The sequence below is a fragment of the Oxyura jamaicensis genome, chromosome 5 (assembly GCF_011077185.1).
Source record: "Oxyura jamaicensis isolate SHBP4307 breed ruddy duck chromosome 5, BPBGC_Ojam_1.0, whole genome shotgun sequence".
Lineage (NCBI taxonomy): Eukaryota > Metazoa > Chordata > Aves > Anseriformes > Anatidae > Oxyura > Oxyura jamaicensis.
The window spans coordinates 51608595-51621803 of record NC_048897.1 but is presented as its reverse complement, the minus strand read 5'-3'; positions in this window follow the sequence as shown (position 1 = coordinate 51621803).

Here is a 13209-nt window from a genome sequence, read left to right as displayed (position 1 = left end):
GTTGCAGGCAGAAGCAGGAGCAACCCCAGCCTCCTTTCCTAGCTGCACCCCGTGCTCCCACGCTCGTGCACCTCCGGACTGGCAGGAGGAGACAGGATCCACACGTCCCCACACCTCACTGAGCCCCTCTGCTCTTGGATGCCTCCCGTTTTCCCTTTGCTCTACCACCTCCAGCAGCCCGGTGTTTTCAGCAAGGATCCCGGCCCGGGTTTCAAACATCACTGCCTTCTTTTCCTTGCGAGCACGGCCAGCTGCGAGGCCAATGTCCCTCTTCACAAAGTGCCCCGTCCCGGCGCCGCGCGGGGCCGTCGGAGGCTGTGCCTGTGGGACGGCTCTTTTTAAACAATTAAGAGCTTCTCCAGCTCGTTTCCTTCCATGCCCTCACAGAGGAAATCAGCTTAATTAGTAGTCTTGGTGAATAATTAATTTTCGCAAATTCTTTTGATAGCTTCTGTAAAGCGAGGGGAGGGCCCGGTCAGACACGAGCTGCCGCCGAGCTGCCCCGTAGCTGGCGCCTGCAGCCCCCAGACCCATTTACTCCCTTTTGATAGGGGCAGCCCAAGGGGGTGCAAATATCCTAAAAAGTGGGGTGAGAAGGGGCTGGGGCTGTTCTCCAAGCGGTTTTCCTTCCCGGCACCTCACGGACATACATCCACCCCACTGATCCCATGCGTTCCCTACTGGAGCGCGGGCACGCGGCCCTAAAGCCTGCAGAGCTCCTCTCCCATGGGGAGGGTTTCGAGGCTCTCTGCCCGTAAAGAACGGGTTGATTTTCAGCTTTGGCTCTCTGTTTTTAATAACAGGAGGGTCTGCTGTTGTTTAGACCTGAGCGGAGAGACTTTAATTACTACTCCTGTTACGAAAACGATGTAAATAGGGACTCGGGGAAGCAGCGAGGGTTTATTAAAGCGAGGAGGCTGTAATTGCCGTGCCCCACCCTCTCCATCAGATCTTCCTCGCTCTCGGGTTTGGAGAGGACCTGCTGAGCCAGTCGGGTGTCCCTGGCCGCGGGTCGGCCCCGCAGCCCGCCGGCAGGGCGAGGACGCTCCCGGCGGCACCCAGCGCACCGAGGGTGGTTATCGGCCCCGGAGAGCATCGCCTGCCCCCGGCAGGGCCGTGCCAAGGGACCCCCGTGTTTTGGCACCCCCAGTGGGTTTGCAGCTCGAGGAGCAGGGCATGGATTTCGCGTGGTGAACCAGGAGGGTTTTCCTTGGGGAGAGCCTTTTGTAGATGGAGAAGCTCCCGGCTGAGCTGCAAACGGCATCTCGCCGATGCGAACGACCCGTGCCTTGTTTTTTTTAAGTCATATCTTTGAGTTCATTTAATAATGGATGAATTATCAGAAATATGCGCTGGCGTGGAGCCCAGGTTTTGTCAGGAGGCAAAAAACTTCAATAACACGTTGGCTGAAATTATTAAAAAAAAAAACAAGGGAGCGAGAACAAATTTAAAAAGTGGAAAGTAAACCCGTGCCAAAGCCTCTGGGGATGGGAAAAAACCAACTCAGTGGCAAACTTTCTCTCTCTCTTTCCCTTCATACCTGTGCAGGAGGTGGGACTGCCCTCACCCAGCCTCAGCCGAATAAAATGGCAGTGCCTCGGTTAAGCCTGAGCCCTGCGAATTTGGGTTGAGAAGCCGAGCCTGGGGCTGGGCATGCCCGGCGTGCTGCCGCCAGCTGCAGAAGGCGGTGTGAGCTGTGCCGTGCGTGGCTTGCCCGCTGTGCCCGCACCCAGAGCTCCTGCTTGTAAAGCAGAGGGCCAGTGGGTCTCCATATGGTGGCACGTATGTAACTGGTGTGCAAAATGCAGACCAGCTCAGGTCGGAGCAGTGGGGATGGCTCCAGCGCTGTGCCCACGTGTGTCCAACACCTCCCCGCGCTGCAGACCCTGCAGGAGACCCTCCTGCAGAAGTGGGGACAATGCTGCGTGTCCCCAAAGCCACCCCCTCCTCTCAGCCCCACCAGCTGGAAATGGGGATGCAGAGAGGTGACACCAGCCGCTCCCCAGCCTCAGGGGACACCCTCGGTGGCCTTGCAGCAAGCAAAACCCGGGTCCCTTTCCTTGCTGCACGCTCACGTGAGAGCACCCACACACCCCACGTCTGCACCGTGCCCCTCCATTGGGCTCCCCTGAGCCCCGAGGAGCAGGGATGGGGACCAGGGGCACCGGCGGCTGCTCTCTCCCCGTGGCCGGAGCCTCTCGGGTGAAGCAATCGCACCCGTCATCGGGCAGGAACGAGGCGAAGCCGGGGCGAGAGGCAGCAGGGGGGGGGAGCGTTGCCTCCCCGCCGGCGTGCAGCGACACGCCGGGCAGCACGGCTCGCCGCTTTGGCACTTCTGCGTCCCGATGGCCCCCCGGATTCAGATGTTTTGGGGCGGGACACGGGCTCGTTACATCTGCCCTCTTGCGGGGCAAGATGTGGAGCTGTGCAGCGAGCTCAGCATCCTCCTGCAGGGCACGGGGCTTCCTGGGGCATGGGGTGCACTGGGCACTGGGGACCGTGAGGAGCAGGGGGTGGCTCGGGGCGTGCGGCTTCCCAAAAGTGCCTGCGGCCACAGTCTCTCCTCTCCCAAGGCTTTCTCCGAGCCCTGCAGAGCTGAGTCCTGCAGAGCTGAGCCCCTGCGCTGTTGCATAATGCAATCAGGGCTCAGTCTGGGTGGAAAAAAACATCCTTTTGGTCACGCTTGCGGAAAGCCGCGGGCTCTGGCCACGCTCGCTGGCTCCAGCGCTCGCCTTCAGGATCCTCGCGCCGACGGCAAGCTTTCCTTCTCCTCCCACCACGGAGGCTTTGGCTCTGCGGAGGGGGGATTTCCCGCTGCCTGCAATTAGCCAGTTCTGAGGTGAAAATATGCACTCCCCTCCCTGCTTGGAGTCAACAGCTGCGGGTGTGCGAGAGCCCCCGGCCAGCCCAGGCAGGAGGGGCCCCCCCCGGCTCCAAACCATGCCTGCGCCTGCGTGCCGTGCGTCATTTTGGGGCAGTCTGGGGGCAAACGGGGATTTCCAGCTCCCCCTATGGCTTGGGGGCGATGGTGGGGGGGGGGGGGGGGCCGGGGGGGGGGGGGGCAACGCCCGCAGCCCGGCCGTGCGTGGGGGCAGCAGGGACAACGGCAGCTGCCAGCCCTCTGCTTGCAGCTGGAGTCAGTGTGAGTCAGCCTCCGGCAGCTAACGAGCTCTCCTGCCCTCCTCCTCTGCTCTGCTCATCCCCGGCTCCCCCGGGAGAGGTGACACAAGTCCTGCTCGCGCCCCTTGAGCGTTTGTGACACCCCCAAAGCCATCACACCGCTGCGCAGAGGGGTCCCAGGGGGGTCCCTCCCCTGTCCATGCGGTGGGTGGCCAGGAGCCAGGCTGCTCCAACACACCCTGGGGGCTCTGCCAGCGTGTCCCCCACCGAGTCCCACTCCGTCCCACCAGCCCCTGACCCCATCCTCCCCAAATCCTGGGTGTTAGCTTATGGCCTGCCAGGGCCCAGGGCTGGCTGAAAAACCACAATTCTGCTCCAGCTGCTGGAGGAGGAGGTCTGGGGAGGGGAGGCGAGGGGAGGCGAGGGGAGGCGAGGGGAAGGGAAGGGAAGGGAAGGGAAGGGAAGGGAAGGGAAGGGAAGGGAAGGGAAGGGAAGGGAAGGGAAGGGAAGGGAAGGGAAGGGAAGGGAAGGGAAGCACCCTCCTCTCTGCCCTCCTGCCCACTCGCCGGCTGATCCAGCTGGGCTAATAAGCAGGTTAGCTGTGCCTTGGCTTCCCTGCCTGGGTGGGGAGGATGCTTCCAGCACTGAGGATTTGTAACTGAGGCATAAAGAAGCAGACAGGCACAAGCAGTTAATTTTTATCCCCGTGATCTAAGCAGCATCTTTTTGCTTGGAAAATGCATGAATTTTCCTGCTCTTTGCCCCGGCAAACTCTTCGTTTCTTCCCCGTCTTGCTTTCCGCTGCAAGAGGGAAGGAGAAGCCGCCCCGCCGGCTGGCTGGGCAGCGTTTCACCACCACGACGTGGGGTCGGCTTCGTTCTGGGCTGGGGGGCCGGCGATTGGAAAACAGAGCCAGGAAACGCCGGGGTTGCACCGAGGGTGTCGTGGTCCTGAGCGGCCTTGAAGCAAGGAGCAAATGCAAGCTGCTGGCACTTCCCTAACGGGGTGCCTTCCGTCTGATCGACGCGCGGTCCGCCCCTGCCTCATCTCCGACGGAAAGATCTGAATTTCCTTGGCCTTGCTGGTTAAAGTCGAATTACCTTCAACGCAGACGATTTCTCAAAGGAACACCGATATTTATTTATTTATATTTTTTTTTTGGAGACGTTCGTGCATACCCTGGGAAGGAAAGCGGTTGCTGACGTGCTCCTCCTGGGAGCGCCTGCTCAGTGTAAGCAGAAACCTTTGGGCAGAGGCAGGGAAAAAACGACTGCTGGCTTTTCCCAAATAGCTTCCACCCCCCGTGAAAAATCCCCCAGCGCCCTCGACGGCCAATTTTACAAGTGAGTTACATTTTCCTGGTCCTCTGGTATCCGGATGTTGAAACCTCTCGCTGGGATTTCGCACAGACCGGGGGAAAACGGGGCCCTTGCCGTTTTTCCATGTTCTCTGTGCACGTTCCTGTGCCTGGAGACGTGATTGCAAAACCAGCCCCTGGTTCGGAGGGAGACGGAGGTGCAGGTGCTCGCACTGCAGTCGTCGTGTTCCTGCTTTTTCGGAGAGCTTGGCTCCTTTACCTTGCTCTGCGGAGCCGGCGATGCCTCTTTGCGCCCTGAAACTTGCAGCCAGCAGAAATGGTGAGGCTGATGCGAGCTCTCCGCTCCCCCCCAAGTTAAAGGGAGCTGGCGCTGCCGGAGCTCAGCCCAGCGTTAAGAAAGCTGCCTGTGCTACGGCAGGGCACCACGGGTTCGTGTCCCAGTGATTGAAAGCCACCAAATCGCCTCGCTCCAATCCCTCCTCACCCTCGTGCTGGCGGCAGCGTGCCCGTGGAAAACCCCGGCGCACCGCTTGCCGCTGCGCCTTCCCACCCCGAGCTCTTGGCGCTCATCTCCTCCCTTCCTGGCATAAGCGAAGCCAAGCTGTGGGGTGGTGCTGCTGGAAGCACGACCTGCTTTTGCATCCTCTGACATCCGTATTTCCAGCCCCTAGCAAAAAGGAATCCAGCTCCCAAAGCGTCCCTGCGCTTAGAAGCAAATGCGAAGACATTAAATGAAAAAAACAAACAGATCTGCGACATTAGCAGCCCATTTGCACCACGCGAAGATATCATTAATTGCCAATTAGCTGTCAAACAGGACCGAAAACATCCAGCCTGGGTAGTGCAAATGCAGCCGGCCCTCTGCAAGCAGAAAAACACCCGGCACCGTGTAATTAAACGGCTCCTGCACGCTCACCCCACCTGGAAATGCTGCGGGAGGCTTCCCACGCCGCTGGGACGGGCACCGGTGGGGTTGGAGCCACCGGGATGGGAGCCACCGGGATGGGAGCTGCTGGTCCTGCAGACCCCAGCGTTTCCCGTAGAAATTCGCCCTATTTCGGATGGAAAAGGAGCAGCCCAAACGTGTGCCAGGAGGAGAGCTTTGAGCAATCCCTGCTGCGGAGCTGCCGAGGGTGGTTGCGGTGCCTCGTGGACGCGGGCAGAGGAGGTGCAGTATCGGCTCAGGCTGGGCGTGAAGCCCGATGCAAATTTTTAATTGTGTTTTGAAGGCAGAGGCTTAAGACCCAGCCCCGTCGCAAACACGAGCAGGGGAAGGCGGCAGAAGCATCCGATCCTGCTCCGCAGGTAGGGCCGTCTGCTGGGCTCGGCCAGGGAGGAAGGCAAAAGGCCTCTTCTGCCTTGGAGGCTGGCCTGGTGGAACCTGGAAAATAGGGACTTAAGCTTGGAATAAATGTATTTCAGGCATCATTTTCTCTACATGGATTCTGTGGGCACCTATTAGGGTCCCCGGCTGCGCAGGCGCACAGCATGAGAGCCACAAAGCCTGCAGCGGAAGGATGAGTGGCTCTGGGGCCGCACGGGGTCGTAAAATGGGGACAAATCCCCGGGCTGGGCGAAGGCTGCCCCGTCCTGCGTGCACCCACCATGGGAGGTCCAATCCTGCACCCCCAGTGAACCCGGGGCTCGCAGGCAGCACGGAGGATGCAAAGTGCCAGACCAGCGCGGGGTTCCCATTATTAATTACGCCAGAGGGTAATGCAGCATCTCCCTAATCACCGACGACCTGGAAAGAGCCACTCCGCGTGTGAGCGAATGTCCGGGCGCACCAGGCGAGGGGGCACTGCCAGCAGGAGGGGCTTGGGGGCTCTGTTGGCACAGGGGAAGGTGTGGAAAGGTACAAAACGAGGAGCTGGGACGGAGCAAGTGGCTGTGGTCAAGCCATGCCCCGCTGGGACCCACATGGCCACGGGGGTCCAAAAGCAAGCAGGGGCTCAGCTTGTTTTTTCTTTCCCTCCTGCTCGCAGCTCCGAAACACAACCAAAAGCAAAAAAAAAAAGAGCAAAAAAAAACCCAAACCCACTAATACTAAACACAGCAAGGGCTGACAAAGCGAGCCGGGGCCGGAGGTGGGGGTCAGGGCGTGCGGCAGCGCTGCTCCCCATGCCTCTCCTCCTCCAAGCCTGGCACCCTCCAGCCCTGCTCCTTCTCCTGGGTAAAGCCTTGGGCGAAGCCCTGCTGGCCCGGGGAAGCGCTGTGCAAACACAAGCTCCGAATGAGAAACACCTGGGATTTCTCCCCCGTCGCAGCCTCCCAGGCACTTTCTTTCCCCCCCTAAAAATAAGTCGGTGAGAAGAGGGCATTGTGCAAGGAAACTCGCAGCTGAACGGCTGGAGAATTAATGCCAAGGAAATGAGGCTGGATCCCACTAAAAGCAACGCCCAGAAAAAGGTTCCTGTCCCGGGAACACGTGCATTTTATGCCACCGTGTTAAAGGGTGTCAGTGCTCTCTTCTAAGTCTTTATATCTGGATCATAAAATTTCAGAGGAGCGGGGGAAAAAAATCCCATAAAGGAGGCAGTAGCCACAGCTGCTTTTGCTTTATTGCGCTCATATAGCTCATAAACAGCTTTGTTCTGCAAAGTGGGGAGCGCCCGGGCCAGCAGCGTGCTGAGGGCTCCTGCCTGCTGCCATGGGGTGCCCGGCGTGGGGACCTGGCTGGGCGCGGCCACCCCAAAATCCTGCCTGGGCTTTAGGATGCGCTGTGATGCTGTGGTGCAGGGGAATACAGCTGGAGTGCTGTGACAGGGGGGCGAGGGATGCAGCCCCAGGGGATGCGGCAATGCCAGGACTGGGGGAAAGCGCTGGGATGCGATGGGTGATTTCTCTGCCTTTGGTTATTTCTGGGATGAACCCAGCACCTGGAGACCTGGGAAAGGAGGGAAGGAGACTCCCAGGGCTCTGAAAGCCAAGCGAGCCCTGTCCTGGGGAGGTAGGGCCCCGGCTGGAATCAGCATTGGGCCCGCTCCTACCCCCCAGGACACCCCCAGCACCCACATCGGGTGTCGTGGGCACCTCCAGAGCTGCCTGCTCTCACCCAGGGCCTCCCGTTGGCATCCACCAGTGTTATTTCCCCCGTCTGGAGGAATCCAGATGGAAACCATCTGCTCATCCCCAGCCTGCTGGCCCCGCGTCCCCTGGCCCCGCCGGGTGCCAGCGGGGACATCCCGAGCGCACGGGAGATGCTGCGGCTGTCGGGGCCGAATCCTGCAGCACGGAGTGGTGCTGCTGTGCCACGCAAAGCGCTGCGAGGCGATGCCAGCCTGCCCCGTATCGTTTTGGCCCGGGGCTGTGCCTGACTTGCGATTTAAGCACGTTCTTTCCTTCGCCCTACTAACTGGGAGCCCCGTGCGAGCCCACAAGCGCGGTAGGCGGCCAGGCGGAGACTTCACAGCTGCCGCTTCCTGGGGAAGCGACGTGTCTGGGGCATGCTCCTGCTGAAAATGGCCCTTCAGACCCAAACAACCCGGAGCATTTCCGTGCTGCCCAGGTCTGCGCAAAACGCTGCGCCCTGCTGCACAGGAGGGCTGCGCTCCGGTCACGGGTGCGCCGTGCCGGGCTGCGGTCTGTGGGCAGCATCGCCCAGGGATGGGGGCACTCCTCGGGCTGAGCAGCAGCTCTGAGCACCCCACCGTCCCTCCCTAAAGGAGAAATCCCCCGGGTTTGGCCCCAAAATGCCCCCTGCTCTGCCAGGCAGGCGGCCCGCAGCTGGGGGCTTGGGGAGGAGTGCGGAGCCTGCGGGCTCCGTGTCGTGGTAGGGATGCAGGGCGCGTCCCCCTTCCCTGCATTACATCTGTATACGTATACAGGTGCATATATATGGGTCTTCCCTGCAAAAGGAGGGACCCAAAATACCGAAATAAATGCAGTGAAATACGGGTGACCAGAGCTGGAGTTAAGGACGTGGGGCTGCGGGACCCCCGCGATGCGCCCAGGGGGCTCAGCCGCACTGGGCCTTATCCTGCCGGCTGCTAACGAACCAGGAGTGAAGCAGTTCTTAGTGGGAGCCCTCTAGATAAACATTACCCAAGCTATGGATGCTCGCAGAGGTCTGCTCAGTCCGCTCTTTAATAATCCCGGGGCATTTGGTCGGGCATTTAAAGCACACCGTGGTCTGCTCCAGAGGCAGACCTGTGCAGCCAGGACCTCTCCCAGCCCTCCTGTGAGTCTCAGCCCAAACGCCCGCGGTGCTGGCAGGGGCAATCTGGGGCTGGGGTGGCCCCAGTGCTGGTGGCCCCTTTGGGGACCGGCTCCAAACGGGGCTGGAATCCCCTGCCAGGCAGAGCACGGGTGTGGAAGCCAAGGGGTGGCCCCAAGGCAGCGCGGCACAGGGTGCTTTGGCACGGGGTGCTTTGGCACGGGGTGTTTCGCCCTGGGGCTGGCGGGGACAGGGCTGGCATGGGCTGGGTTTCCTGCATCTTTACAGCCCTGCAGCCCAAGAAATTTACAAAGCACGAGGCCTGGTGCAAGTCCGTAATCAAAACCCGCTGCCGGGGGCTCTGGCTGAAAGCTCATGTGTTGGGGGGGGGCTGAGCCAGGAGCTGCAGACGCACCCCTGTGGCACCCTCTGTGCCCTGGCCCCAGATGGGTGCATCCCCCGCCCAAATTGCATTAATTGCAATTATTTTTCAGCAGATTCACAGACTTGATTCCCCCCCCCCTTCATCCCATGCTGCCATGGATTCTCTGATGTCTCGTAGGGCTGAGGCTGTGATGGGCTCAGCGGGGGGGGGGGACCCCACTGGGGTTCCCAAAATCCCAGCCCCTGCCATGGAGAAGCCCCGGGGATGCCTGTCCCCCTCGCCGGATGGGGCTGGGATCAGCTGGTGGCTCTGCAGCTCTGGGAGGGAAGCCGGCGAGCAGGCGCGCAGACGGGCTAAAAATATTCCCCCCGCTCCTGTGATCTTTCCTCCCCGCCGGCCGCTGCCTTTCCTGCATTACAACACGTTTCCACAGCTTTCCAGCAGCTCCAGCAGGCGGGGAGCAGCTCTGCCAGCTCCGGGAGATAAAAAAAAAGCAGGTCCAGAGCCCCCCAAAAGCCCATTTAGGGCCCCAGAAATGGGAAAGGGGACAGATGGAAGAGGGAGAAGGGTTATTTTGGTGGTTTTTTTTTTTGGAAATGCAAAGCGCAGCGTGTTGCATCGCGCAGGGGGCTGAGCCAAACCCACACCGCGGCACTTCCCTGCTGGCCCAGCTCGCCCCCCCCCCCCCCCCGACTAACTAATTGCCTCATCAATAACTTGGTAACGGCAAACACCTGATGGAAAGGCTGCCCGCCTTCCCATGGGTCTGTCCCGAGGAATCTCACAGGCTCCCCTCGCATCCGGCTGCTGCGGCTGGGTTTTGAAGAGGATCCTCGGTGGCAGGCTGTAAATACGGGGGGGGGGGAGACGAGGGGAAAACCCCGTGCCAGCACTGCCCGGGGCTGCACGCATCGGGTGAATGCCGGCCTCTGCTTAAATTTTCCTGATATTCCCAACGCTGGTGCACTCAAGGGTGGATTTTCCCTTTTCCCAGCCCCACCCGAACCCACTTTTTGTGTTCTTTTCATCCATCCCGCCTTCCCAGACGAAGACCGAGGATAGCGGGGGAAACAGAGAGGGAGATTTGGGGTCCAGACCCACGGCACCCCCCTCGGTGGGGACCCCACATGTCCAGCTGGAGCGCAGCGTGGCCGTTCCCCCCCCCTGGCCGTGGAGCTGTGGATGGTTCTGCATTTCTGGCATTCTTCCCCCGGCGCCCGATGGCCACGTGCCACCGCCGGCCATCCCCGCGCTCAGCTGGGCTGTCTCGGGGCCACCCCTTGCTTCCCGCTCCCCTGCGGAAGGGTGCTTTGGAGCTCGGCTTGGGGAGGGTTTTCCCAGCCCTGTGCCAGCCCCGTAGCCCTGAGGATGTGCCCAAAGTCTCCCTGCGAGCCCTGGAGCAGGCGGGGACCTGCTGTCACCAAGCATTGGCACGGGGGGCACCAGCTACCCCGCTGCCTATCTCACCAGGATGGACCGGGACGGTGCTGGGGGTGTCGCTCATCCAACGTCGAAGAATTGAGGCAGCATCGGGACAAAAACCCCAAGGACGGCACCCACGGGTGCCCAGGGATTTAATCATAAAGCAAATCAAGGCAGGGCCTTGATGGTGTCCCTGCAGAGCAGGCACCCCTGGCGCACCCCATCGCATTGACCCCGCAGACTCCGGGCTCAGAGCTGGATGCCCTGCTCGCCGTGCACCATTTTGCCCCCACGCAGGACAGGGCACACGCCTGCCTGGCCCAGGGGCGGCAGAAGATGAGTTTCCTTGGAAATCCTCCGTGAAATGCAAGAGACCCAGCAAGGTCCAGCTCCTCGCTGGAGTTTATAGCAACGCGCGGCTGTTGTGGTTCTGCGCGGAGCCGAGCTGGGCTTCATTATTTATTTTCTTCCCTTTATGGGCTGAGAAACCATCCCAAAGCCGAGCAGAGCCCGGCCTCCCCCGCTCAGTGACCGCCGTCTTTGTCCTGCCTGCCCCGGGGAAGAATTTCTGAACCTCGTTTGCAGCTGGAGCCGTGGCCCTGCCGCCGTGCCAAGCGTCCCCGGGCGGCGGGGACACCCCTGTCCCCGGGCGCACCCCGGTGCCATGCCTCTGGATATGGTTTATTAAAAAGCAAATATACACTGGGGGAGGCTGGCAGGGAGCTGGAAGCCCCACCGAAATTGCATTTCATCGGCTTTTATGAAAACTATGCCCCAAATCAGTGACATAGGTGGAGGAGCTCGTGGCCAGGTTACGGGAGAAGCCAGGGAGCAAAGCTCTTGGAGCTGCGCACGGGGGTTTTAGACCCTTCCTGGTACGTTTTGCTCTAAGGGACATCCTAAAAATTCCTTTGCAAAAAGGGGGGCTATTTTTGCAGCACCTAGTGTTAATGCTCAGGGCTGATGGGGAACGTGCCTCGGCCGAGCGCAGCCCCAGCCTGGATTTGGAAATGCTCTCCCGGACGAAGCGCCCAGCACGCTGCAGGCTGCAGCAGCCCCGGCCTCTGCAAAACGGAGCTGGGCGCTGAGAACCAGATGAATTTATTTGTTACTCTGTTGCTTTGTTTATAATTTTTCTCCCATTAGCAAAATCATAGGGAAACTATGTATGAGATAAGAGAGCTTCCACGACTGTGCAGCGATTCCTGCCAGTAACAATGCCGATATTGAGACGCTGCTACAGAAGATCCTCGACCGGCGATAACGCAGGATCACAGCGAACAGCTGCTATTTCCCATCCTCTTAACATAAATACCTCTGGTGTGAAAAAGATCTGTATATTTTATGCGGATGGTATTTTTGGTCATTACCACAACTCCGTTTTTTCCTTTCCGGAGACATGCCTCGCAGTGCAATTAGCTCCCTTAAACCTTCTCCAAAAAAGAAAGAAAGAAAGAAAAGGTTCAATTTATGACATTTTCCATCTGCGTTTCCGCTTCTTGGGATTTTTTTGGCAATCTTGATGCCAGAATTGTGAAAGAGAAATGTCACTGGAGTCCTTGGGGTTTTCCTTTCACAAAGCCGGCCGGCCGGACACTGGCTCGTGTCCATCTTCCCGAGCTCTCCCTGCGGAGGGGACGCGCCCGCAGCCCTGGCCCGAGAGTATCTCCGTTTATCCTGGGATATGTAACACAGCGTGAGCACGCATGCCGTCCAAATACGTGTTTGTGTATCGCCTCGCTGGCATCCAAAAGCTTTCTGCTGCTTTGTTTGGCTGTCCCAGTGCCTCCAGAGCAAGGCACCTTATTACCAAAGGGGCAGCTCGCACGACCCTGGGGGGTGAGCAGCGGGGAAGGAGCCGGTGTGGCACCCACGTGTGACACGTTCAGCAGGACGGGACCCGTGGGGCACACCTGTGGCACTGACTCGCCCTCCTGAGCAGAGCACGAGGTGACGGGGATGTTTGCCCCCCGCTGCCGGAGCTGGCAACGCGCGCTCGCCCTCCCCAGCCCCACCCGTGCCGCACTGAAAACGTTTTCTTCATTTTTCAGGAAATGAACCAAATTGCGGCTCCGCAACGTGCACGGCCCCTGCTGCACATCCCCTGTGCTAGCTGGGGAAGGGAGGTCTCCAGAGTCATTTTTTTGGGGAAAAAAAAAAAAAAAAAAAAAAAAAAAAAAGACCTTTCTGGCCTCTGCTCTGCCTCTCCCCTTGGCTGCGGTGGCACCCAGCACGTGCCGCCGGTGGCTTCAGGGGGACGCGGTGTGCCACGAGCAGCGGCGAGCTGCCGAGTGCAACAGCTCCCTGATTTTTTCATGGAATGAGAGAGCGGCGGCGGCCCCAAACCCGGCGCTTTCCCGGCCCCTTTTCAGCTCTGCCGAAAGCCAGGCTGTTTTTTTCCATGAGGACAGCAGCGCGTCGGGTTCCCACTGCCGGCACCGCGCGCTCGCGTCGTGTAATTACCCGGCACGATCTGTTGGGCTGCAAGCAGATTTCAGGAGCGAGCGTCAGGGAATTCGCAGCAGAGCTGCTCTTTATTTAGGTCTGGGAACAAGCGGCTGTTCTCTCCCACAGCCTCGCAGAGACTGCGGGGGCAGAGCCGGCCTCGCAGGTCAGCCCGAAAGATGCCTATAGACACTTAAAAGTGAGGAATAAATAACTACTCCCAAAACAAATCTCGCCATATGGCACTTCTGAGGAAGGAGCGCCGCGGAAGATGCTGTGCCGCTAATTTATGGCGCTGCTGCTGCTATTCCTGTCCCGGGTCGCCGATGGAGCCCGGCCCCGCGTGCGCCTCGGCTGCCTTGT